The following is a 25,432-nucleotide window of genomic DNA, read 5'->3' on the forward strand; positions in this document are numbered from 1 at the left end:
TTCATCCTGCTTTCCTGCTTAGTGGCGTCGCTCTGCTCCGCCGTAGCCCACGCTGGTTGCACATGTACTCTCTGGAACTTTCACGTTGGCCGCCATTCGTCGCGTTCTCGTCGCCCACTGCACCAAAGGAGCTCTCAGATATTGCGTGACCAACTAAGACAAAGGTTATTACACAACTAAATGTCAATGGTTGCGGGGACGTACAACCAACGGACTTTGCGGCCCTTCTCCTTGTCTCTCCGTCGCACGCCGCCTACACAAGCACTAGCCTCAACGGTCTGCCGAACGTATCCCTCTGGATTTGCACTGTATCTTTTTATATAGTGTTAACGGCACATCTTTGAGCAAACGTAGTTTAGCGGACTCAGTTGAGTTGCTTGTTGCCTCGAGTCGAAGGTAGTGAAGAGGGGCGTCATACACGATTCCCACAGCCGGTTAAGGCAATTGAATATTCACGCAAGCTTTAAATGTGATTTTATTTCCAGTGTATAGGTTCGCCTTCAGGTGCTGCCGGTACAGATTGAAGATTGGTCTTAATAGGCCATGAGTTACAAAAAATAGCTGTTAACACAGTGACGTGGTTTTGTGTGTGTATGTATATGACCGATCCCGGAAATAAAGATTCGTGGACGGAAGTTAGCGCTTGTGTCCGTTTGTCACTTCATATTTTGTCCTCCCCTGATTCTGTGCTAAGCTGCAAGGCAGATTTGGATTCCCAAACGTTCCAATAGCACCTTTCGTGAAATGTACTATAGCGGTCAGTATTAGGTAGACCACGTGAGCGCGTGGCCCAGTGTATTGCAAGGTTGTACAGTTGTGCTGATCGCCGCATATTTTCCAGTTATAGGGAGAGAGCTTGGCTGTCCCTGCGAGAGCATATCGTCCCCAATAGCTTGCTTTCGCCCTCGAAATTATCACTTGGTTATCGTTTAGTTATGTCACCACAGGGCAAAGCGAGGGCCAGTGTCATAGCATGTCGAGGCGATGGGCGCCGCAGGAACAGCCATATCCTTCCCTGATAACACCAAACCATGCTACAGTCCGTGCCATAGTCGAACCTTACTGTGCGTTGGCCACGTGCCCCCCCCCCCCCCCCCCACAGGCGCTAGACATCAACCGACTATACTTCAGGGAATCAAAAAAGCCGTTGTAGTAGCGCGCACGTGCAACATCACAATACGTTTGGTTATTTTAGCGTACTTCACACGTGTCATCTTTGCATCTGCCGGATATGACCGAATATTCTAGGAGGCGAAATGGGTTGCTTCTGGGCTTTTCTTCAATCCTACCGCCTAAAGAAGGTGGCAGCAAGTAGGGGTGTGACTGAAAAGAGCCATTCATCTGGGCTCTTGCACCCGCATTCATCCGTACGAAATTGCGATTTATTCATTGAGCAGAGAGCTAATTGTTCGTCCAGCACCGCTGTTGAATTTTCCGTTAAAATGTCAGAAGTGTTTTAACAGGAGATGAATAAATTACTTCAGCAAAGGCTGCTTCTGTACAGTGACTTCGTCTCATGACCAAGGAAATGAAATTGAGGTACTTCGCCAGCTATAAATTTTCCGCCGACACGATGCCAATTCTCAATAAGATTTAGTCCATTCAAATCGGAATCGCAGGCAGTCGCTTTGGGAGTCTATATCCGAGGAACCAATGTGTTTCGTACACATACGTGAGCACATCGATTCATAATCGGAATCACCACTGTCCAGTAGATGTAGGGCCTGCTTTTATATATCACGCTCATCATTGTTACTCGGCGAACCAACCGCACCTTTTGGTTGTTCTCTTGTAAACGGAACTACCGGCAGGCACTCAAAACGTGTTCCGCATCGTTGTCCCTCACACATACTTCAGCTGTCTCAAAAAAAGGCAGCATAAACACAGATAGCACCACAACCATCAGCTCGTGTCGAACCGCTCAAGTGCGTCGGCACGCGCATGGTGCCCTCTGTGGCACAGCGGCGCCGCATCGCGGAAGCTTTGGGCAGCGTAGGAAGTTGCCCCATAGCGTGCCGGCGATGTTCCGTGATCACCTATAAGAAGTATTAGAGGACTCTGGTTTAGCGTAGTGTGATAAGCGCGAATAATTTTGCGTACCAAGGAATTGTAGACGTTCTCAAATGCGAATGAGATTACGTGTATGAGCTTGTACTAGGTATGCCTTCCCACAAAATAAAAGGAGGACGTATGCAACACTTGTCCGGCATTTTATGAACTTCTAATTCTAATTTTTAAGCAGACCTGTACTTACTGTGTTTTCAAGAATTTTTCCTAGATCTCTGCAGTTTTCTCGTCTTGTCAGGAGTGCAGAAAACTACATCAACACCAGATAGGCTAGGAGCTTTCCTCGGTCCATAGCAAAGTTTACTCGTTTGTCGCCTACAGTATGTTTCTGATGGACACCGCCATTTCCTCGTGAATATTAACTGATGCTATCTTCAAGAGTATCTTTTCAGAGCGCCGTCGACCTCATGTACTATTGGAATATCATTGCTGCATACATATTGTGTGATTCTACATTTCGTCATTCAACACCCTATCATCCTCAAACAAACAATCTTACCGCGCGTGCGAACCGGACGCTTACGAACATGCTTTCAATGTACGTGACATCCAATCATAGGAACGGGGAGGAAATTTTGGCGTTTATAACATACGCGTTCAACATAGCAAGACACGAAGCAACATGCTGTAGCCCATTCTTTCTTCTGTACAGACGTCCGCGTTGTTACTTTGGACACTATCTTCCCTTTGACAACCGCTGATAATCTATCAGTAGCTGAGACTCGTAGTCGTGCTGAGGACTTTGTGTGGTTGTCGACCCTAGTACGGAAGGGCGGTCTATGCACAAAGTTCTTGGCACACTATGCTGGCCCGTTTGTCATCATCGACCGTCTGAGTGAGGTAAACCATAAAATAGCGCGCCTCACACTCAGCGGCCGACGTTCTACAAGAGCTCAAGTTAAGCACATTGCCAGGCCAAAACCATGTACACGATGAGAGGACATCTGACTAGTCCGGTGGCCTTCGTCGGCGCGAGGAAAAGTGTGACGACGCCTCTGGAGCGAGAAAGAGGAACTGTGAGATGAGACGACGACGAGGACTTTGTTGCTTCCGTACCCTCCCCCCATCCAGTGCTCCGCCGCTGAGCGTTCTCAATAAACGCTTCCTCACTCGTAACAATATGTTACCTATGTTACATCGACCGAGTACAGGCGCTGAAATAGCCGCGCTGAATTTACAGTACGGAAAAAAATTGTCAAGTCATGTACAGCACGTGCGTCAAGCTACCTACTAAAATGTCACTGTTGTTCTAAGAGAGGCAATGAGTTCATGAGAAATGAAGCCGAGTAAATAACAGACTCTCGATTCACAAACTTCAAAGGCTAGGCTTCTGTAGCCTAGCCTTTGATTAGCTTTTAACTCAGGCACCTACTTGAAGATCACAGGTCAACAACTTAACGTTAGTGTTTAAGGGCATCAAAATTTCAAATACAATAAAAAACAAAGATGGTTAAACATTATTGGAAACAAATTATCGATATTAATAATAAAGAAAGGTTAACCTACGATACGCATGACCTGACAATCCTTCTGCTAAGTGAGGGGAGCATGGTATAAAAGCAAGCGGCGTTATTTCTTCGTTTTCAGTAATAAGTTATAATGAATAACTTTAGGTATCTTTTCCTTGTCGCCTTACTCATCCTGTTTGCTTGCAGTAAGTCACTTGTTGTAATGCGGCTCATTTTCACACCGATTTTGTATGTTTTGCCAAAATTGTTGCCTATCCTTGTTACCTGAGTTCCAGTAAGCTTCAGAACACATTGTGTGCATTATGTTAAGCAGTCGCTTTTTTTCATAGCACGAACATACGCTCGTGACAGTGTTTGAGGAAACAGCTGTTGCCACGTTGCCGGATGCATACTCTGACACCACCTACACAGCTGCGCCGCTTCTCATTTTCGTGCGTTGAATCCGGGAAAACAAGTCAGCATCGCGCCTACTTCCATTTTTCTTGTGGCAGCATTCCTCGAGTTTGAAAACTACTATGACGTACCTAACGCGCGGAGGAGGTCATTTCACACAGCGTTTAACAGTTCATTTAGCAATGCCTGGAGCTACGAGTAAAGACAAAGTCACTGTAAACGAAAATATACGGAGCGGGGATTACTTAGGGAATAATGCTCCCGTTACACTCTGGTGACCTCACCCAAACTGGAACACATCGGCAGGTACCGGAGTACATATATTCATTCGACGATTTTGTATTCCCATGAACCGACGGACGGAGGAACAAGGAGCGCATACTATACTCCGATGCCCATGGGTCAGATACTCCGGTCTGTTGCCGCAAACGTTCCGCCGCATCGCTCAGCGGCTCTCATTGGCTGCGGGATGAGTGACGTTGGTAACTCTGCCGGGTGGCCGGTCGCCAGAAACCATGGAGGAAGGAAAAACTAAGGAGAGGCCCTGACGTCACATTCGTGAAGCCTCCACATCGCAAACACCCGCATTGCCTCCTTGCGAAGGCGCAGCGAAACATTTCGCGACTTCCGTCTCGATGTTTGCAAGCGCATGCGCGCATCGCGAAACTTTGCAGCCTTTTTGTTTGTTTGTTTGTTTTTTGCCGTGCGAGCGGTGTAGTCGATTCACGCATGCTGCTCTTTGTGTGTGTTCTTTAGGAAAGCTACGCAATGCCCAGCTGTTGCGTATACCCGGTGCAAATCGCGTGCACGCGGACAGTACCGGGTGTCACTTTTCATGTGTACGTATACGTTCGCTTCATTGCTGATCACTAAGGCATGGTATTTGCGTGCGAAGCTCTCGGGTGTGCGCTTTGTTGCTTGTTACTCATTCTGTCAAATCAGAACTCATCTGAACTTTTGTTTTTGGCGTCTGACGCGCCGTACATAACATGCGCTGAAGGCATCGTACGTTTTAGAGGCAGTGTCGTTCAACGAAAGGGCAATAAACTTTTGTTGTTATTATCGGACTACGTGATGTCTGTATTGTTCGGTGTGCGCTCGCCGCGTGCTTGTGTTGTGTGCGCACTGGAATTACAAACTTTACGTGCACGATCGCCTATACAATTCAGCGGTGTCCTCTTTTCGACGTGAAGTTACGTCAACTATAGGTTGGCGTTGCGCCGCAACCGCTAATCGGGCAATCGGGCTACGAGAACGGAAAAGAGAGATCTAACGCCCAGTAGAACGCGTAAGTCACTGCTAGGTGAGTTCGAATACAATGACGCAGGGGCTGAATGTTTTTGATTACGGCACGTACCGGTACTTTCTGTAGCACAAAAACGCTCGCTCGGGCCTGCCACGCACGAACAGCCTGGTAAACGTCTGCTTGCAACGTTTTACTACGTGCAAACCGCACAATACGCGCTAAGTTTACGCCGGGACTACAAATCTGAGCAGAAGCGAACCACCGCGGAGAGCACGCCGCGGGGCGTCTGCTGTTTTGTTTGCCCCATACCGGTTTGTTTGCCCCATAAATCTGACGTCACTTCCGCCACACTTTTCGCAATGCATTGGGATACGATAGGGCCTCTCCTGAGTTTTCCTTCCTCCATGCCAGAAACCAACATGGCGCAAGCCAAGACACCTGCATCGCAGTGGAGCTCGGAATATGGGAAGGCTTAGCCCGCGTTCAAAAAAAATAAAACAAATCGTTTCGTGCACCTTAGACAATAGAAGCGACACTAAGCATCAACAAAGATTGTCATCGACATCAGCGCGTTGCGAGAACCTTTATCGTTTGATGGCGCCGTGTAGTCGACGACACAGGGGCATCTTGCCAGTGAAGAACGAACCAGCCGTCGCGGGTGCGGTGACAAAACTGGTGAGTGAGCTCTCTTTGAAATGGTTGGGTCATTTTTGTCGAAAAACTAATACAATCGGGCACTGTTATGTTCATAACCAAACATGTTATTAAGACTAGATTAGCACTGCAAGATAGCAGTAAAAGATTAGAATTACAAGGTACCGGATGCATTGTTTGGAGCCCGTCCTAAAAAGTAAGAATAATATGAAAAATCTGTAATTTTGGCAGATCATTGTAATATTTTGAACGCGGATGGATTCTCAAGATATACACTTTGGCTGAAAACATCATACTTGTGGGTTAATTCAATAAAGAGTTATTAGGTGTTATAATTAATCTTTGCAAAAATATCTTGTTTGCCTGGTTAGTATGAATGAAGGGTAAATTTTGTCCGCCTTCTGTATTCATAAACTGCTTGTCGAGGCCTATCATCACGTATAAATTATTTTGGTAAAGTATGGAAACTGACCCAGTAAAGCAATGAAAACTGAAATCAGCTGTAACTGTTTTTTTTTCAATTAATGAATTTAGCCCGCAAGTGGTCCGTGGTACAGGATTCTACAATATATATATATATATATATGTGTGTGTGTGTGTGTGTGTGTGTGTGTGTGTGTGTGTGTTTATTTTGGCGCAAAATTATTTTGAAAGGATCAGTCATATATGAGATATCAACCTAGAAAATAGAAATCGCACTTTGGTGAAGGTTGTGCGTCTATCGCGAGAAAGGGAGTAAGGGGCTAACGGTGCCAGATTTTGGGTGACAGAGAATGCGAAAGGATAAAATGGAGTCGCGTTAAAGAAAATCGGGATCTGGTTGGTAGGCTAATTGACCTTTCGGTTATTGTGAAAGGGGTACTAGGCTCGGCGAGACATTATCTTGGCAGCGGTGCAAAGGCTACGGAGCTGGGGCCTCCGCGCATTCGTGTTACTACGCAAGTTGTCCGACAGCTTACGGCCGATTTCAGTTCCAATTTCGGTTTTGCCTGTTCGCAACGCTAGTGCATTCAGAATAAAAGTGTACGTGCAAAATGTGAATGGGAGAGTGGCATTCAGATCAGTGTGCATAGACGCATCTAACTACTGAACATAGAATGATGTTCAGAGAATTTCCCGCGTTTCGGAGGGTCTTCACAGCATTTCACAGCCTTGATAACAATGAAGCATATCTTCCGTGTTCAGTTAACAAAAGTTGTGTGTGGCGCATACGCAGGCTTGAGATATGTGGGTACGCGCCACACATGATCGAATGTGAACACTTACAGTCTTGATCTCTGGTACAGCCTAAATAGACAACCGGTTGCGGCACAGTGCAATAGTTATGCAAGCTGTCGCCAAGCACGCACCGCAGCCAAAATGCAAGTATCCTAATGCCACCTAATTGAAACGTTTTATGAGAGCTCACGCAAAATGCAAAAGAAACTGATAGAGATTTTTTTATGGTGCTTCGCTGGTTGTGCACCTGCCCATAGTGCGATTTCTGCTGAATTTTTACCATCTCTGTACATCAAGTGGATAACAGGTATTGTCCATAACACCGATTGGCATTGGTAGAAAAAAGTAAATATGTAATAAACATGGCTCATATATTTTATTGCATCCCAGGGTTCACAGCCATACGTGATTTGAAAGAGCACGAAAACAAAAGGAAAATGCAATGAACGCTATCATTATTTTTTATTCGTGCTGACACTTATAAAGGAGCATGCGTACTGAAAGCGTGTAGAAATTGACAGAATGCAAGAACTTAACGCTGCTGCCTCCGCATTCCTCACTGCTCGGAGGAACTTTCGATGCCAATCAGTGATGTCCTCTCTTTCAAACAAAGCGGATTTTCCTTTTCTCTTTCCAGAAGAGAACACCAAGTAGTTCAGCATTTTTTATTGCACCATGAAAATGCCGATATGCGGCATGTCCATGTCAGCGTCGTTAATTATGTCTTTTCGGAGCTTATCGGCAGAAAGAATTTCATTGCGCATGAAAACCTGCCCGCTTTGCTGAATTGCTGTCAAAGGAACTTTGAAATGCTGCCAACGCAAACGTATCGTAGCGCGGCAGCCTCGTCTTGGCCATGATAAATTTGTTAAGTTCGCCCGAGGATTTCTGTTTATTACGCTTTGCGGAAGCAATTGGGCCCCGCAGAGCTTCAGCCTTGATTATGACACCATTCACTCACTCCGGCGAGCTCGTTGACAGTCCGGCACACAGCGTTCATCGAGAGTTCAAGCTGACGGCACCTTAACCCAGCATGGATGCTGCAGACAACTTCTTTGATCTGTTTTGACAGCGGCTTTCTCTCACATTTCGGGCATATCTTTCTTCGAGGACGAAACAGCCAGCTTGCGGCCGCACATGGTCTAGGCAGCACGGGCGACGCCATGTTTACTGCGAGAAATGGCGCGCGGAAAACGTGTTGCCGTCCAAAAAATGAAAAAAGAGAAAAATTGAAAACATTCAATATTTGTTTCAGTTACTAGGCTCCCATACTTGTTTTATTTCTGTAATGAAGAAAGCTTGTTTATTTATTGATGTGAGCTAGGTAACTTTTAATATTGGAAAATGAGAATAGCTACAATTTCATGGCGCGTGCGCAGGAGAGCGTTTCGGTTCTGTAGCTTCCACAGTTCTGCCAAGAAAAGTTGCCACCGGGTGTAGTGAAGTAGTAGTGGTTTGAGTATAACAAAGACGCTTATTTCTGCCACTCATTAGAGAACAGGGCTAAGCGTCGTTGGTGGGGAGAGAAAATGGTAGTGAATGAAGATGAAGGAAAGGAGAGGGCGCCTCCTTGGGAAATAAGCAGTCTTTTCTGTGTTTCTATTGCGCTGTGGCATTTCTTTTCTGTGTTCGATGTTGCTCTCAAGGCCGTGTATGTATATCTTTTCCTCTTTTTGTTGTCTGTGTGTGTGGGGGGGATTGGATATCCTATTTATTATCCGCTTAACGTCCCCACCAAAAAAGTAAAGCCGTCAAAGTGTCCATCTTCAAGTAGTGCCTCTCAATTTGTGAATTCAACAATTCTCTCTGTCTCTCTAACTAACAGTGCTGGAAGATGGGACACAGTTTTGACCCGGACGATACTACGACGCTGACCCTTCAACAAAAGCGGGGAAAAGGAAAATCCTCGATTCATGGTTCACTCGTCGTGACGCCTCGGTGCGGAACACCAACCGTGGCCTCCTGCCGGACGTTTTCATGGACGTTGTGGCGAGTGGACTGATCGAACTTTCCTCATTTGTGTCATTGTATAGGCCTACATGAGATGCAGTGGCATAGGTGGCGAAACACCTGTGCCTGCAATTGTTCTTTTTGCTTTCTTAAGTCGAAATAAACCTCTTTTTATTTGTGCTCGACGCTGTTCGTTTGGAAAGTATACTTGCTCACGGTATTACTATTTTGCAAAGTGTCCGTTAAGAATAGATTCAAGACAAAGCGGGCACTGCTTATTGAGAAAAGGATACGACGCCAACTTGACCTGAAATCTTTTTTGGCAAAAACAATGGAAGCACGCATACAAACTACAAGCGCCTTCTATGCGGGAAATACGAAGATGAGCAGAGGCTAAAAAACAACTGTAATAATCAGTATGACGTTTTATCAAGTTAGCAATTTAAGCGGGGGAAGTACAGTGGTCTTGGTACTGTCATCCAGAGTAGGGAAATTCTCTCATGGAGGTGAAATAGTGGTTGCGAATATTTCAGCAGAAGTAGCGATATCGATTTAGAATTATGTGGGAAGGGTTCACGTTTTTTTCTTCACTTTGTTCGTGAAGCGGAGGTGTGTTCTTATCATGCAGCCGCCGGCAGACTACATAGTACGTGGGATTTGCTTCTTGATATTGAGTGCTCGTCCTATCTTCCTTGTGTTGTTTGTTTAATTAACGCTGCTCTCTCAAACTTTGCTCACTCAAACTGTGTAACTCCGCAGCGACATCTCCTAAAAAACGATACATACCTCTGCTTCATCAACGACGGCAAGTTCTCTGTCGCAATGCGTCTCACGTACGCGATGACCAAGTGTTATGCAAGGGGACAGCCCGTGTTAGAGTGGATGTGTTCCATCTCTGGCATAAAATGGGGCTTTGTAGCAAAGCGAGAGGTGCTTGCGCGACTGTACGTATATTAACTTGCCTTTACTTTGTAACAAGTATGTCTGTGAACTGTTATCTGAACATTGCTTTTGTAACGCTGATATTGAAGCTAACTGTGAACTCGGCCTGTCAAACGTTTTCTGTCCTTTATCGCCGCCCTCAGGGAAACTTATCCACATTTTTTTTATTACTTTGAACGCGAGATGTTTTTTTTCAATTCAGAAAAACCTTCTTCTTGAATAGCTGGAGACTTCAACATAGATATGAGCACTTCCAGCCAAGCGCAGCAACAGTTGTCATTGCTCATCCAGGCTACCGGATTTCACAATGTAATTAATAGTCCTACACGAATCACTGCTACATGCTCTTCGGTCATAGACCTTATAATTACTAATAGCGATAGTGCACTCTTTTCGGGCCGCATTGCAGTCGATATAAGTGACCCCTTGCCTGTTTTCTTGTTTCTGGAAAAGCAAATGTTTTCAAAAGCAAATGCAAAGGCTCAGCGGCAACCTATATCTCTAGAGAGGCTCGAACAATTCAGGAACCGCATTGCTTTAGTAGATTGGGCTCCCGTATACAGAGAAACCCAACTGAGGGTGCTTACCGCAAATTCCTAGAATGTTTTATTTTATTATACAACGAGTTCTCTCCCACTGTTGCCATAAATGCACCTAAGAATGCTCGTAGACCCTGGATGACCACTCAGCTTACACGACAAGTGAAAAAGAAACACAAGGTGTTTGCGATGTTCATTAAAACAAGAGACGCAGACGTACTAGCAGAGTACAAATCGCTGCGTAACCGCTTGAATAGAGAAATTAGGGTAGCTAGAACTGCTTATTACAATAGTTTATTCGATAAACACCTTTCTAAAAAGCCAAAAAAAAATGGAGATGTCTAAACGTGCTCTTAAATAGAAACACGCATCACAGGAATATAACAAGTTTAGTAATTGAACGCAACGAAACGCCCGGCTCGCAAATTTTTCTCTGAGATAGGCCACAGTGATTTCAATGCTGGAATCTCTAGTTTTCTAGGCGACAAACTAATACCATCCCTATTTTTTCGATATGCAGAAAGTTAAATATACTTCTAGTCTTGATGCGCACAATATTTCAAATTCGGCCAGTGCAGTATGTTCTGGATATAATTACGCCTTGTCTAACATACATATATAACACAGCACTTACAACAGCTTACTTCCCTGCGGAAATGCAATTAGCCAGGGTGACCGTTATTTATAAAAAAGGAGACACGAACATTTTGGGAAACTACAGGCCAGTGTCTATTCTTCCGTATATTTCTAAGGGGTTAGAGCAATTAATCCGCGTTCGTCTCAACGGCTTTTTTTCTTAAACATTCCGTAATAACTGACTGTCAATATGGCTTTACGCAAAACAGATCTACGGAGCATGCGCTACTTGTTCAAAAAGAATATATATGAAAAAAATGTTGAGACACAGCTCTTAACTCTCGGTATTTTTGTTGATTTCCGCAAAGCCTTCGACTGCTTAAATCACGACATTCTTTTTGCGAAATTAGAGCACTATGGTGTACGTGGACACGCCCTTAACCTAATAAAGTCATACTTGGGTTCAGGGTCTCAATACGTAGTCATTAACCATTACGCCGCACAGATTCTAAGCATTGCGAATGGCGTCCCTCAGGGTAGCATTTTGGGGCCACTGCTATTCAATGGATATATAAATGATGTTCCTAACATCAGCACTCATGCGAAATTCATTATATATGCAGACGACACAAGTTTATTATTTTCTTCCAATAATGTACAACACTTAGCAGAAAGTGCAAACGACGCGCTCTCTTGACTTGCATGTGGCCATCAGTTAACTCTTTGAAAATAAACAAACAGCAAACGAAAGCAGTACTTTTCCTTCCTAAAAGAAAACAAGTATTTCTACGGCCCTCCTTATATCTAGGCGACACTGTGATCGATTACGTAGACACCTTTAAATCATTAGGGATAACGTTCAGCAATACAATATCATAGGATGCACATGTTAATATTCTTTCTTGAACACTCGCTGGAATCATAGGAATCACTTCGCGCAACAGATATATTTTTCCAACCAAAACTAAGCTTACTTTATACTATGCCTTCTTTTATTCCCACATAAGCTATTGCCTGCTAGTATGGGGCAATACAACGTTGCCAAACATACTAAAACTGCAAACCCTGCAAAAGAAAATGCTTCGCGCAATTGTAAATGGGTCCTATGATTCGCCCACTAAGCATATCTTCCTACATTATACTATTGTACCTGTAAACAAATTATTCGACTACAGATTTGCATGTTTTTATAAAACAATAACACGAACAAATGATTCCTCTTTTTCTAAAATTGTTCCACTTGCGTTTCGCCACTCATCATATGACACCAAAGTACAATGTACTTACATATTACCAAAGTGTAGAACAAATTAATGTTTTTCTATGTTGAGTTATACTGTGCCAAAGTTCTTGAATACCTCATTTTATGAGTGCCTAAATACTATGTCTCGTTCTGCCATTTGCAAGAGCATTATTCGGCAATCTGTGTCACCGTAATATCAAATGTTTTCATGTCTTCATATATTGTATCAATTAATGTTATTGTTTTACATTCACAGTACTGTTGCAAATTATGACACGTAGGTCTTTCTGTCAATGTTATTTTTTTATTTAGTTTTTTATTAGTTTTTTTGCACATGTACGCACACGAACTCTCTGTACAGTGATTGTTTCTGCTTTGTGCATACTGCTGACATGTAAGGATGGCCATGCTCGTCAAACGGCGTAAAATTCGCTGCTTTTTTCTCGCCATCCCTAATTTGTATGTTCAAACTGAAATAAAGATTTGATTTGACCATAGTAAACTAACATTCAATCAAGAAGCTATACCTTCAATTACCTTATCTACGTTTTTACACGCTCAATAGTGCTTAATTGTTATAGATGTCTGGACCCAGTGACTTTAGGTAGTTGCTTCCAATTTACCACAGCGCAAGGCGAAGTGTATCAGAATACCCGATAAATTGCTCTTGAACTCTCGTACTGCGTTGTCCAGCATGTTTGTTATATAGCTGCATAAGAACGGCATGCTGGGCACGTTGCCAATTCGCGTATAATATTACTGGACCGAACCACACAGAATAAATAGAGAAGACACAAGGGACAATCGCTCAAGCTCAACCTTTTGGTGAAGCAGGGTGCACAAATAAAAAACGTCCACGTAATATTAACTAACGGTGCCGTTTAAGTTCTTAGTATACGTGGTTAGGTAATACACTTTCAGCCTGTGGATCAAGACAGATATGAGCGCTACACACATGTCGGCCATTTGCCTTCTCTTTATGGAGTGAGACCGTTATTCCGTGGGTTGATTTGTCCCTGATTTTCAATAACACCTTGCTACATGAAACCCACGGACGCTGGTGCATTTCTTACAATGCAAGAGAAACGACGACGAATGGTAGGCTTTTAAAGAAAACGGATCTTTCATAGGAAAAACCTCCCTATCGTAAAAAAAAACACAGCATTTCCAGTGCTTCCCAATTGTTTTCAGTGCACTGGGCGCCAGTGGATACGCTGTACAGTGTGTACCAATGTATCACAGCACGCTTGGGGACACTGGGACTCACTGTACAGCCTGGTCAGTGCCGCCCAGTGTGCTGAAAGACACTGACAATAGTGTACAGTGTGGCCCAGTGGCTAACAGTGCACTGGGAGGCACATGGGACACTGCGCAATGTCTGCCCGCGCGTTGCAACACTGGCGGCACAATGGAGAAAACTGGACGCGCTTAGTGGACTTTGTATAAAATTTGGCATTGGATCACGAGATGACGAGCGTATTATTTACATAATATTTTTATAATAGTAATCTGTTCTTTGTCCAACACTTGCATATTTTAGTTTCATTTGTCGAGAGGCGTGCGTATACGCTGAAACAATCTATACACGATTTCATTTTCGATTCACGGGCGGCGCCATCTTGGACCGATAAGCGTTTGTTTTGCCGGTTTTCTACGTCGTAATATGAAATTATCGTGGTCATGAAACGTTGAATGTACCGGCCCAAGCGTTTCCGTGGGTGGTAGTTCACCGTAGCACTGTTTGTTTATTTGATACCGATACAAAACTGCAACGTTATCAGTCCAAGATGGCGGCACTTGAGCGCATCCGGAAAATGGTGTATAGAGCGCACGCACTTTCTCTCGAGTATGTGATCGAGTGTCTTCAATTTAGCTCATATATCCGCCCTGAAAGGACATGTGATTCACAACAGAGTATGACATTAGTATTAATATCATAATCAACAGCAACCTACTCTAGCGGTCACTCTTTCCATATGGACTCGTGCTGCTGAAAGCCGTATGCAACCGGCAGCACTGAGCCGCTGGGAATCAAATTTTGTTTTAGCTTCTCCTTGATTTGTGTATTCGAATAAGCAGGCATGCCCTCGCTTGAGTCAATTATGGTCGAAACTACGTTCGAGCAGCTATTGAATTTTTGTGATTGAATATCCATGTTCATCACAGCGATCGTGGGCCACGGAATACAGCTCCACCCTAATAGTCCGTTCGGGGATAGAGTGAACAACTGCGGCTGTAGAATGCGGAACTTAAGAACGACACAACATATGTCCAAGCGGCTGACGACAAGTGAAGTGTTCAGTGTAAGGTTCACATGTACGAAGTTTACTACGAAGATATGCTGACCGCGTAGGGAGTCGATGCCACTGCCGCACACATCTTCAGTTACGCTGTTTTATGCAGAACCTATGGACATTGTGATCCTCTCCAGCACTTAACAAACAAAATAAACATCTTCTGTTAGGTTGCTGCGAGCACGGAGAGACTGAAAGCTGCGTTTCTAAACGAGAAAATGAAAACGGACCACCGACATTAGTTATCATATGAGAGGGAAATGCAGTGGCGCAGCTGTAACGTGTCAGACTGAAAAAGTAAGTTCAAGGAGGTGGTGGGTTTGAGACACCGGCGTTATTTTTTGCAGCCTTTATTTATTTGTCGCAGTGCCGGTAATTAGATCATAATATGATCTCGGCCGGATGAAAATTCTCAAATGTATTCAAAATTCCAAAAAAATGCCAGGCCTGCGCTGAAACCGCAGAACAGTCACAGCGAAAGCTGGAAGAGCGGCGTTTCTAGAGCCCGTTAAGCACTCTTGGGGCTACAATACAAGTACACTACAAAGGTACCCACTACGCCATAAATCACAATTTTTGTGAAGTTGGGAAGCACCTACTATGCCATTATTCGTCATTCTGCGGAGAAGCGAGGCACCAGCTACACGTCTGTAATGCATTATGTGCACTTTGTCGACGCGACGACTGATGACAATGAAGAATTATGGCTCAGCCCTTTGTAATGGGTTGGAATCTTTAAACGGCCCACCACTTATGTAATTTGCATTGGGTGACGCCCGTTCGCTATTCCCCTCTCCCGTCATGCTGTATAATATACGTTGACGTGGGAGAGAGATGGGGGGGGGCGAAGAACTTTACTCAGACCCCGAGGAAGTGGATCATGCGCTTATGGGCTTCATTGGCAACCAATACAAGTGCACTTGCGAGGAACCCACTACGCTATAAATCATTGTAAAGCCCTTTGTAATGGGTTGGAAGGATTCAACAACCTACTCGTTGCGCAATTCGCATTGTGTGACGCCTGATTACAGTATTCGCGTTGTGCGACGCTTGGTGCTTATTTTACTCTTCTACCACGCTATATTGCATATGCTAATGTGGTTCCTTCCCGACATAAAGCCTGTATAGGACCTTTTTCCAAAGCCGTTTCAAGCACCGGCATGGCTCAGAGGTTGAATACTGGGCTCCCACGCAGAGGGCCCAGGTTCGAACCTCGTTCCATCCTGGAATTTTTTTTCTTATTTCGTTTTTTTTCTTATTTCGAGCGATACTAGTAGGTTACGGACACCGGCGGCGGCGGCGGCGGCGGACAACTACGGCGCCAAAAACGGCCGGTGAAATGATCTCATAACAGCTTTCGCTGTAAAAAAACTTCAGCCTATAACGGTTGTCTGAGGGTGCCGCGCACCAGCATCCACTGTGCCTCGTGCAGTGCGCCAGTGTTCAGCGTTACACTGGTCCAATAAATATGTATGGCGCTGCGACGGCGCCACAAGGTTTCCCAATAGGGGTCCACGCGATATTCCTTTCGGGCCGCGGAAGGCTTACAACATTAGAGGGCAATTTCATGTGTTACAAAATACTGCGATATCTTTACAGTGAGTGTTTAGTGGAGGACCCCGGATTAATAAGACGTTCTTTAAAGCGCATCGAAGGTTAAGTTCACTGGTAGAGTTGCGTTTCGCCTCCGTCGGAATGCGGATGCCGTGAGGGGATTTCATTTCTCATCAGCTTTGATCCTTACCTGCTAAGCTACGACGCATGTCAACAGTATTAGGAAATCAACCACGCAACTGAACGTTCCTATTGCAGGGACTTCCAAAAAAAGACTCGAGCTCGTGGCCTGCTTCTTTCAAAATGATGAGGTACCTGAACCATTCTTATCATGTGTAAATGAGCAGCATTATTAGCCACTGAAGGCCTGTTCATGGTCAATCCTTACGTCTTTTTGTAATGTTCCGTTCCACCATTTGGACAGGAGGCCACAAAGTTTGAGCACTATGCATGTGCAGTGACTCCGCGAGCTTCCCTGGTTAGCTGATAAAGGCGGCTAGTGTATGACGTGTGACACCTTCGCGGCGAAATCGGTGCTTGCTTAATCGAAGCGCGGAAATGTTTTGTTGGCTGGTTATCAGCGTTATTCTATTATTTGTAGACCGTAGCAGCTTTGTTTGCCGCTTGCGATGCGCAGTGGGGACCGCGACACGTCCAAAGTGATCGATCGTTTCTTTTAAAGGCGCCCTGCAACACCTTTCTGAGTTATATTGGAATAGTCTCATTATTGACGTATGACTCTTCACGAGTCATATGCCACACAAATTTTGCGAATCCGTCAAGTCTAAGTGGTGTTACCAAATTATAGAAATCACGTTCCACAGCATCCTCCCTCTGCTCAACGCCGCGAGCACAAGGAAAGCAGCGTGGGGCGTGGAGAGAGGGAGAGCGGAGGTGCGAGGAGGTGCCCAAGAGTTACGTCAGCGCCGGCGGAATTTTTTTTCTTCATTTTTTTTCTCTCTGGCGTCTGGGCGCAACCACGTGGTCTGTGGTGCCACTTCCGGTCGGCTCGCGTGGTCCTCGTCGAGCGGAGCCCATCGCACCGTGTATCGCGCGTGCTTGAAAACTGCGAGTCGGTTTGGTAATGTTGGGTGTGCACCTCGAACTGCCGTAGTGTTTTCATCGCTCTGCCAACCATGAACGCAAACCTGCGTGCACGTTTGGAACGAATGACAGTTGAGATGGGTTTCGACCCACACTCCGATACACCGCCTCGTCACACTGCTCGCGCTTGAAGAATCGTGTTCAACACGGCAAAGTTGCGTGCACCCTTCTCCCAGTGGCGGTACTGGATTGACAGCATTTAAGCCGGTGGGTGGGCGCTTCGATGCTGTTTGCTCTTCGAATGCGGGCGCACAGCGAGTGCGGGCTGACAACAAAGAACTAAAGACTAGAAGAAAGGATCGTGAGGCATCGGGCCGGCGCGTACACATCCCCCGGCTGTCTGAAGCTACCGTGAATGCGAGTCTGCTTGGCTGCTGTGTCGCGGTTTCTGGGGAACGTGAGACTACGGGGAGGATACGCCGAGGTACGGCTCGATGACATACTGAACAGACAGCGAACGGGACTCTGGCCATACAGCGAACACAGGTATCCTAAACTAGCCGGCGCCAGCATTGTTATCGAAGAAATGCTGCACCCCTGCCTCGGTCGGTCGTGAGAACGTGCCGACGATGCAGTTTCCAGCTGACAAGGCAACACTCGAACGGCTGCCACTCTCAAAGGCAACCGGCGATGGTCAAAAGCACAGAAATATTCACGATTTCGGCACTGCGCATGTTGAAGAAAACGTAACCACGACTCTGCGAGGAGACGAGCTGTCGGTGAGACCGGAAGTGCTAATATTAATGTTTGTTCGGTGTTTTAACGGCATAAAACAATATAAACATGCATGTTATCTACTTATTGAACTCAAAATTAACAACGAAGGTAATAATGAGGGTGTTATCGTGATTATAACATCAGCCAATGGTGGAGCTGCCGACAATCGCGTCATATATTGCGGACTAATGCATCATTTGTCTCGAGAAGAGGGAGCGATTTTCAGCTGACTTTGAGAATTTATTGTAAATTCCAGGCCGCGTGCTTCGCTATAATATTTGGCTCGCGTGTTCTCGGGAGCCACAACTACCGTCTGGCAGCGCTTTTTGACCCTGCTCAAAAAGTGTTGCAGGGCCCCTTTAACGAAGTTTGTTCAGCAGATAACATGGAGTCACTTACCATATTTACTAGAGGGAACATTGGCGCTGTCATCGCTCAGCCACCGACGGAATTATGGGTAGTACCGCAGTATTAACACTTTGTCGATGATACAGTTGATGATGCTGATAACAAATGATATCTGAGCCGTTTGTAATGTGCGGTCAACTTCAGATCACCGACTCGTTTGGCTATTTACTTGGTGTGACACCTGATGGCAATGGGTGCTTCTGCCACGCAGTACTGATGCAAATATTAGATCACAAGCAACGACGCCGATTCGGGAATTTCTGCGACAAGGGATCTTCAATAATCTCGCGTTAATATATCTAAGGAAATGCAGCTACTGTATAACACGCGCACACTCGTGACCTTTGTGTGTAACTATCTTTCCACCGAATAGCATTCGACAATAAATATGAAAACTCTAAAAAGCGGCTGTAGAGACGCCACGCCTTTCGACAAGATTTTGTTAGCTCTTATCATCATTAATGAAATCGTTGGCGCGAGTCACAAGTCCTTGGTGTTGAAACAAGCAGAACGAGGATTTCACATGAGGTCTGCATCTAGAAAGTGAAATGTGTGATCGTGGCCAGGAACTGCGCGAAATTACCTGAGGTACTAACTCAATAAGGCCCCGCAGCGCAGAATCTAGAAAAGTGTATCTGCTTATATTCAGAGACTACGTGGTGCGATGTTCTCTGCCCAGACATACTAAGCGGAAAGCTGTACCAACATTGTCTGTATTGGCTGTCAATATTGGAAGCCAAGAGTGTTGCGCGTTTTTCCTTATTCCACAGAACTTTTCAAGTGTAGGAACTTTCATCAAGCCACGAGCTTTATATTGATTTTGTACGCCGGGTGCTACTTTCTTTAAAAAAAAATGTATGTCCTTGCACCACAAGGAGCTGTCTCTCTTAGCCGACTGCAAAGGGCCGTAGGCCATTGGTGAGGAAATATTCCACCAAGCGACCCATGCTATTTTTCAAGCATGGAATAGCTTTTCTTGCCTTGGCGTGCGGCAAAACTTTTGCAGCACATCTTGTTGTTTCTTCCAGCGGTAAACCCATCCACCAGATATGTGGCGCCTGTCAAGCCGCCTAGCAAGCGCCAGACGACATTGGCTTAGTTGTTTTCAGCCTAAAATAAGTGGGACGTTATGAGCATGCGCTTTTTAGTAGGTCCAACACTACTACGGTGGCAAAGGGGGGTTTGGTCAACAAGCACAGCAAAAAGTTGGCTCACGTGATGAAGTTCATATGATATCCTCCCCTCCTGTGTGAAGGTTCAGCTTGCCTGTAGAGACGCCACGCCTTTCCACAAGATTTTGTTAGCTCTTATCATCATTAATGAAATCGTTGGCGCAAGTCACGAGTCCTTGGTGTTGAAACCGAGAGACAGTTATCGTGCACACCAAACCCCACTTCTTATTTCTGAACAGAATCACCTATATATAGAGAGAAATTTACCGAAAAGCAGCGAAGCCGGCCTGAGCTAGGTCGAACAGTGCGTGCATGTCCGCCTGTGTGAACATGACATTTTCTTGACGGGCCACCTTTGGTCGAATTTTTCTTCTACTGTAAGAGATGCAGCAGCACTCCCAAACTTGGACACACCTAGGTTTTACAGCACTGTACAGAAGAAATGGCGCGTAAGATAGCGGACGCATACCATTAAAGATCACCAATCATCTGCACCTGGGTCGCCAGACCATCGTTCAATGGAAATTGTTACCAAGGCAATTTAGGAGCTTACGTCTCGTGGCTAATTTCTGAGATGTTTACGCATTATGTATACATGCGTCTTCAGTAAAACAATGTGATGACAATTGAGCGTATTTCGGTTGTGTTGCGTTTCGCCTGCGCAGCTTCAAACTGTAATGGCATGTACTCGACAACCGGCCTCACGGTACGCACCTGACTAGAAGGTCATATATCTCGTAAGCCTAATCTACTGCCTTTACCGGCTTTCATATGCTCAATAAACGTTTATACGAATAGTGCTGGTAATGCCTAATAATTACTACGTTTTTTGCTTTATGGTTATCCCAAAGAAATGCAGGATTAAAGGGGACAAGAACTCCTAAGTCCTAATGAGAAAACACATCCTGAGAGACGCAAATGCAAGGACAAGCATGTTACAAATGTTACAGTCGTACGCGGAAAAGAGTTTTACAAACGGAGCGTGGTGTTGCCATTCTCTCAGGCGCCCTCTTCTCGTACAGAGACCTGTGCTCACTCTCTTCGGAGCTCCGGGCGCCTGCTCTTTGACGTCAAACAACAGGTAGCATGCTATTGGGCAGTATCCAATATAAATCAAAAACATCATTTGAATCAGGTACGCTTCTTGCCACGGCGGGCCGCCGCGTATCAGCGCAGCGGTCCATTGTCTGCCAACATTACACTCTGAGCCATACTCGTGCATAGGAATCAACGGTAGAGAGCGATCGCGTTTCATCATCGCGCTCAATGTCATGACGCGTTGACGTAACTTCTTTCCATCGTGTCATCCCTCCCTGCTTATCTTCCAGCGGGCTCGTCGAGACGAGATGAGAGAGAAAGCGCTTCAAGCGCGCGAGAGGACCATGTAACTTCGCTCATACTTCACAGGTGCGAGAAACGTTTGCGGTAACCCACTCGTGAGGCAATGTGCTGCGATACCGAGGTCGTTTGATTATTACGTGTAAATGTGGTTCATGACCTCATTAGTTATGATCAGAGTCATACCACGTAATTGTTATGTTTTGAATAGACTATTGAAATTGCGAATCACATTTGTTTTTGTTCTTACCAGGTCTGCATCTGCAAGTGGAGTGTGCTGAGAAATCCCAGTCGAGTAGTCAACGTACATTTGAATGCCCGCGTGTGGGTAACTCCTCCTGATAATGAAATTTTCTAGGCATACATATTTTTTGTGAACATTGTAGTTTTATGCACTCAATGGTCTTTTTTTCAGCGTTGTACAGGAATATAGGTAGCGACTCGCTCGTTTGGTTAGTTAGTTTCCCTAGAAATGAAAGGGTATGAGTGACACAGCATTCTCTAAACGGGACTACCCGGAACTTAAAGGGCCGATATACAGGGTGCCGCACCTAACTCTAGCCGGAGTTAAAAATATGTCGATGCATATAACGACGGCGCGACCAAATGCATGTTGGTTAGTCTTTCATGGAGTAGGTAACGGTATTTTTTGCGTGATCAATTGATTGTTCAGGCAAGAGTAGTTAACTAATTTCTAAAAGCAACGAAGCTGGACAAAAAGAAATTACGAAGCTTCGACTAAGCCGCGCAAGGCTTCAAACAGCGAAACTGTAACACTGATATACCTTGAACGTAAGAAATAGACACAATGGACGTCGTCTGTTGTCGTGGCGCACTCCTGCTTCCTTTTTGCACGCGCTTCTGGGTGTAGTTAAAAACGTCCTGGGATAATGCCGTCGTTTCAGTGCACCAACCACGTTTTCCACTTCATGTAGCGGCAACTGCTGATGAGAGCACATCGCATCACAACGTGACAAGAAAGTCCCCACAACGGACCGTTTTTGTTCGATCGGGTGATGAGATTCAAAGGACAAATATTGCCCGTGTCGCTCTGCTTCCGGTAAACTGTTGCGACGAAGTGGTATTTTTCATGTAGAATTTCACTGATAAGAAATTCGTTCATCTTACTCGAATAATAAAATGAATAACCTGCCTAAGAAACTAAAGGCGCAGTGTTTTAACGTTACATTGAAATCCCGCTATCGGAATTACTCAGCAGCACTATCTTCTTTATTATGACGTGCTGAGCGTAATTACTACATGGAGATTCTTGTAAATCACACAAGTATCCCAAAACGCCACATTGAAAATCAATAATATTTTTAACCTTAGCGCATAGTATACGTTGCTGGGCTAGTTGGTTCAAAATCTTTAAAATTGGATAGCGCGAAATCGACAAGGACTACGAAGGAACACAGATGTACAGCAAAGGTGCTACTCGCAGCTAAGCTTTATTAAGAAAAGTCTCCCTAGATATATACAGAGCCGAGTGGCGCGCGCAGGCGCAATGCATATGACAGTCAACAACGCTAATCATGATCGGGAGAGCAAAACATATTCACATCATAACCAAGTTTCTAAGCACAGATTTTTTTTTCTGTGCAGAACAACAGAAATGTCACTGATACATTCACGGCCTTTCTTTGTAATGTGATAAGCCTCCATTAGTTCTCTCGCCAGCGCATTCCCACTTCTGCCCAGAATTCGAATGCTAGACAGCACTGGCTCACAGGCACAGGTCAATGCATAGGCAGAAGAAAAGTAAAATTATTTTTAACAGATCGCTCGTGTTCCCGTGCTAGATCGTTGACGCAATGACCAGTCTGTCCGATATAAACCTTGCTACAAGTGAGTGGGATTTCGTACACGACGCCTACCGCGCATGTGACGTACGGCCAAACGTGCTTTTTTCAGCACGTCGGTTTTTTACGTGGTCCCGAAATGCGAGGGCATAGCCCAGCCAGTTTACGCGGCGCTGTACCTACTTGCCACACTTTTTTAATGTGCGTCACTTTGTGCACTTACGGTACCACTTCCGGCCTTTTTTCTGCAAGAGCAGAGTCAGGCACGAGCGATCTGTTAAAAATAATCTGACTTTTCATCTGCCTATGCATTGTAGGAACTGTGCCTCTAAGCCAGTGCTGTCTAGCATTAGAATTCTGGGCAGAAGTGGGAATGCGCTGGCGAGAGAACTAATGCAGGTTTATCACATTAAAAAGAAAGACGTTGATTGTATCAGCGACAGTTCTGTTGTTCTGCGCAGTAAGAAAAATCTTTTCTAAGAAACTTGGTTATGATGTTAATGTGTTTTGCTCTCCAGATCCTGATTAGTGTTGTTGACTGTCATGTGCATTGCGCCTGCGCGCGCCACTCGATTGGGTATATGTTTAGGGAGACTTTTCTGAATAAAGCTTAATTGCGAGTAGCGCCTGTCCTGTACATCTGTGTTCCTTCGTAGTCCTTTTCGATTTCGCGCTATCCAATTTTGAAGGTTTTTTTACCAGTGGGATTGCTCGGCGACACAGTAAAGAAAAAGCAAGATGAAAATAAATACTGACCCTGAAAGAGTGTCCACCGCGTTCAGTGGTAATTTCTGCGCATCCGCGGATATTATTTGTGATGTACCTCAGTGTTGTTATTCTTTTTGTCTACATTAGACGTCTGCAGATGACCCTAAGAGCCCAATTGCTGACATATACCATGTTGATGCTTTTAAAATGAAACTAGATGTGCAAAAATTCGCCGCCTTTGCCAGTAATTATTAGGAGTTTTCAGCGGGTGTGTTTCCGGGCTGCCTTAAGGCTTGTAGAAGAATTCATATTTTAGGAAGGGCGATCAGACTTCTTTAGGGCGCTATGGGCCTATGTGTATCCTCCCTTTCTTTGGAAATGTAAATGAGATAAAGGCGTTATTATAAGAAATTGAACCTTTTGTCTCGCAAGCAATTCGGATTTCATGAAACACATTCAACTGAGTTCGCGCTTATTATTTTAACTGAGGAAATTAAACAACCTATTCACAGAGTCCTACATGTTGAATTAGTATTCATCGATTTGATGAAGGCTTTCGACACCATAAACTATCGCTTACTACTCCCTAAACTCGAACCATTTGGCATATCTTGTTTTTCACTAAACTTTACTGAAATTAGTTTAGTAACCAGACCCACACGGTGCAGGTGAACGGCCATATTTCATCACCCATGTTATTCAACGTATGTCTCCCACAAGGACAAATTTATGCCCACTTTTATATTTCGCGCTTTATGACCTGCCTTCCATTCTTGCTAAGGGCAAGTGCATAATATACGCTGACGACACAACCACCTTCACATCAACTAAATCAGTCTCTACGCTTCAGTTTAACCGATTTAAATACCTTATGGTGGCGAAACGATAAGCTTCAAATAATGCTTCTAAAGCCGTCTTTATGGTGTTCCATTAACCGCGAATTTCACTTGACATACCACCTTCTCTTAACATTGGTGATTGCGTCATCAACGTTTCCAAAGAAGCGTGGTTTTTTGGTGTCATCTGAGATACTGAACTAAAATTTCATGGACACGCCGCATTACCGTTTATTAACATAGCATTTGTAACCCACGTTATTATCACGACACGAACTTAGAATTTCGACGCTTTACCCGCTTCTCTGTCCAGACTCTTTTTATTGCGCTCTCTGGTGAAGCCACAAAAAAGTTCACCCGACCCTCTGAAAGAAACAGTTTTACATGAAACGGGCCCAAACGTAATTCGGCCATGTTATGACTTGCAATGACATCTCCTTGCGCCAAGAAGTAACCAATTTCTTTCTTTCAGAAAACACCAAACAATTTGACATGCAGATACTATTTCAATCGCAGAAATCGCACACATACAATCAAAAAACCATGCGACAGGGAGAATGGAGCTTTATGTAGCGTAAGTATGGCACAAAATATGTGGAACAGTAGCGGCGGATCGTGCTGCAAAGCAGTCGTAGGATGAGAACATGGGAACATACGCAGTGTTGCACTCTGCTTTGCTCGTGAAACACACAGCTCGTCTCACAAAGCTACCCTCCTGACAACCTCGTCGAACGCAACCGCCAGCCAGTTATTGTACAACCCGACGAATGTCTTTGCAATATTTTTACGGGGAAAATGCTTGATTTGAAAGCGAGGTTTCAGGATTTTCGAACACGTTGCGCTAAATGTTAGATTACACGCTCACGAATAAGTGAATCGCTACTCCGAAGCTATGCAGCCCTATAATTGAGGTGGCCAATACTGATTTGATATATTGTGCATATAACAACAGCTTTTGTCGTGACCGTTACGAACAAGAAACTCACCTCAAACAACCGGCGGGTGTATATTCTGCACTATCGCAAGGAAAATCAGAATCGGCATCATTTACGGGATGTTAAGAACTCTGGAGCCACGATGAGGACTGCGGGCAGTGCCACAATTTCAGCAGCTAATCGACTTGATTTGCGGAGTATGATGATTTGCATGGTTTGATGTCGCAATGGTGAGACATGGTCCTAAGACGCCGAAAATAATCGTGC

At 44.8% G+C, this 25,432-nt stretch overlaps 2 long non-coding RNA genes across 2 annotated transcripts in view; both read left to right on the forward strand.

The window, feature by feature from the left end:
* Positions 1-3,645: 3,645 nt before the first annotated feature.
* LOC119399580 (uncharacterized) overlaps positions 3,646-25,432 on the forward strand; it is a 39,475-nt gene continuing 17,688 nt past the window's right edge. Inside the window, exons 1-2 of the long non-coding RNA XR_007416887.1 lie at positions 3,646-3,721; positions 21,138-21,208. This is a non-coding gene — a long non-coding RNA (uncharacterized LOC119399580). The remainder of the gene's footprint in view (positions 3,722-21,137; positions 21,209-25,432) is intronic.
* LOC125759320 (uncharacterized) lies at positions 5,589-9,177 on the forward strand. Its single transcript, XR_007416888.1, has 2 exons — positions 5,589-5,850; positions 8,873-9,177. It is a non-coding gene; the product is annotated as an uncharacterized LOC125759320 (long non-coding RNA).

This window comes from Rhipicephalus sanguineus, chromosome 7, assembly GCF_013339695.2.
Source record: "Rhipicephalus sanguineus isolate Rsan-2018 chromosome 7, BIME_Rsan_1.4, whole genome shotgun sequence".
Lineage (NCBI taxonomy): Eukaryota > Metazoa > Arthropoda > Arachnida > Ixodida > Ixodidae > Rhipicephalus > Rhipicephalus sanguineus.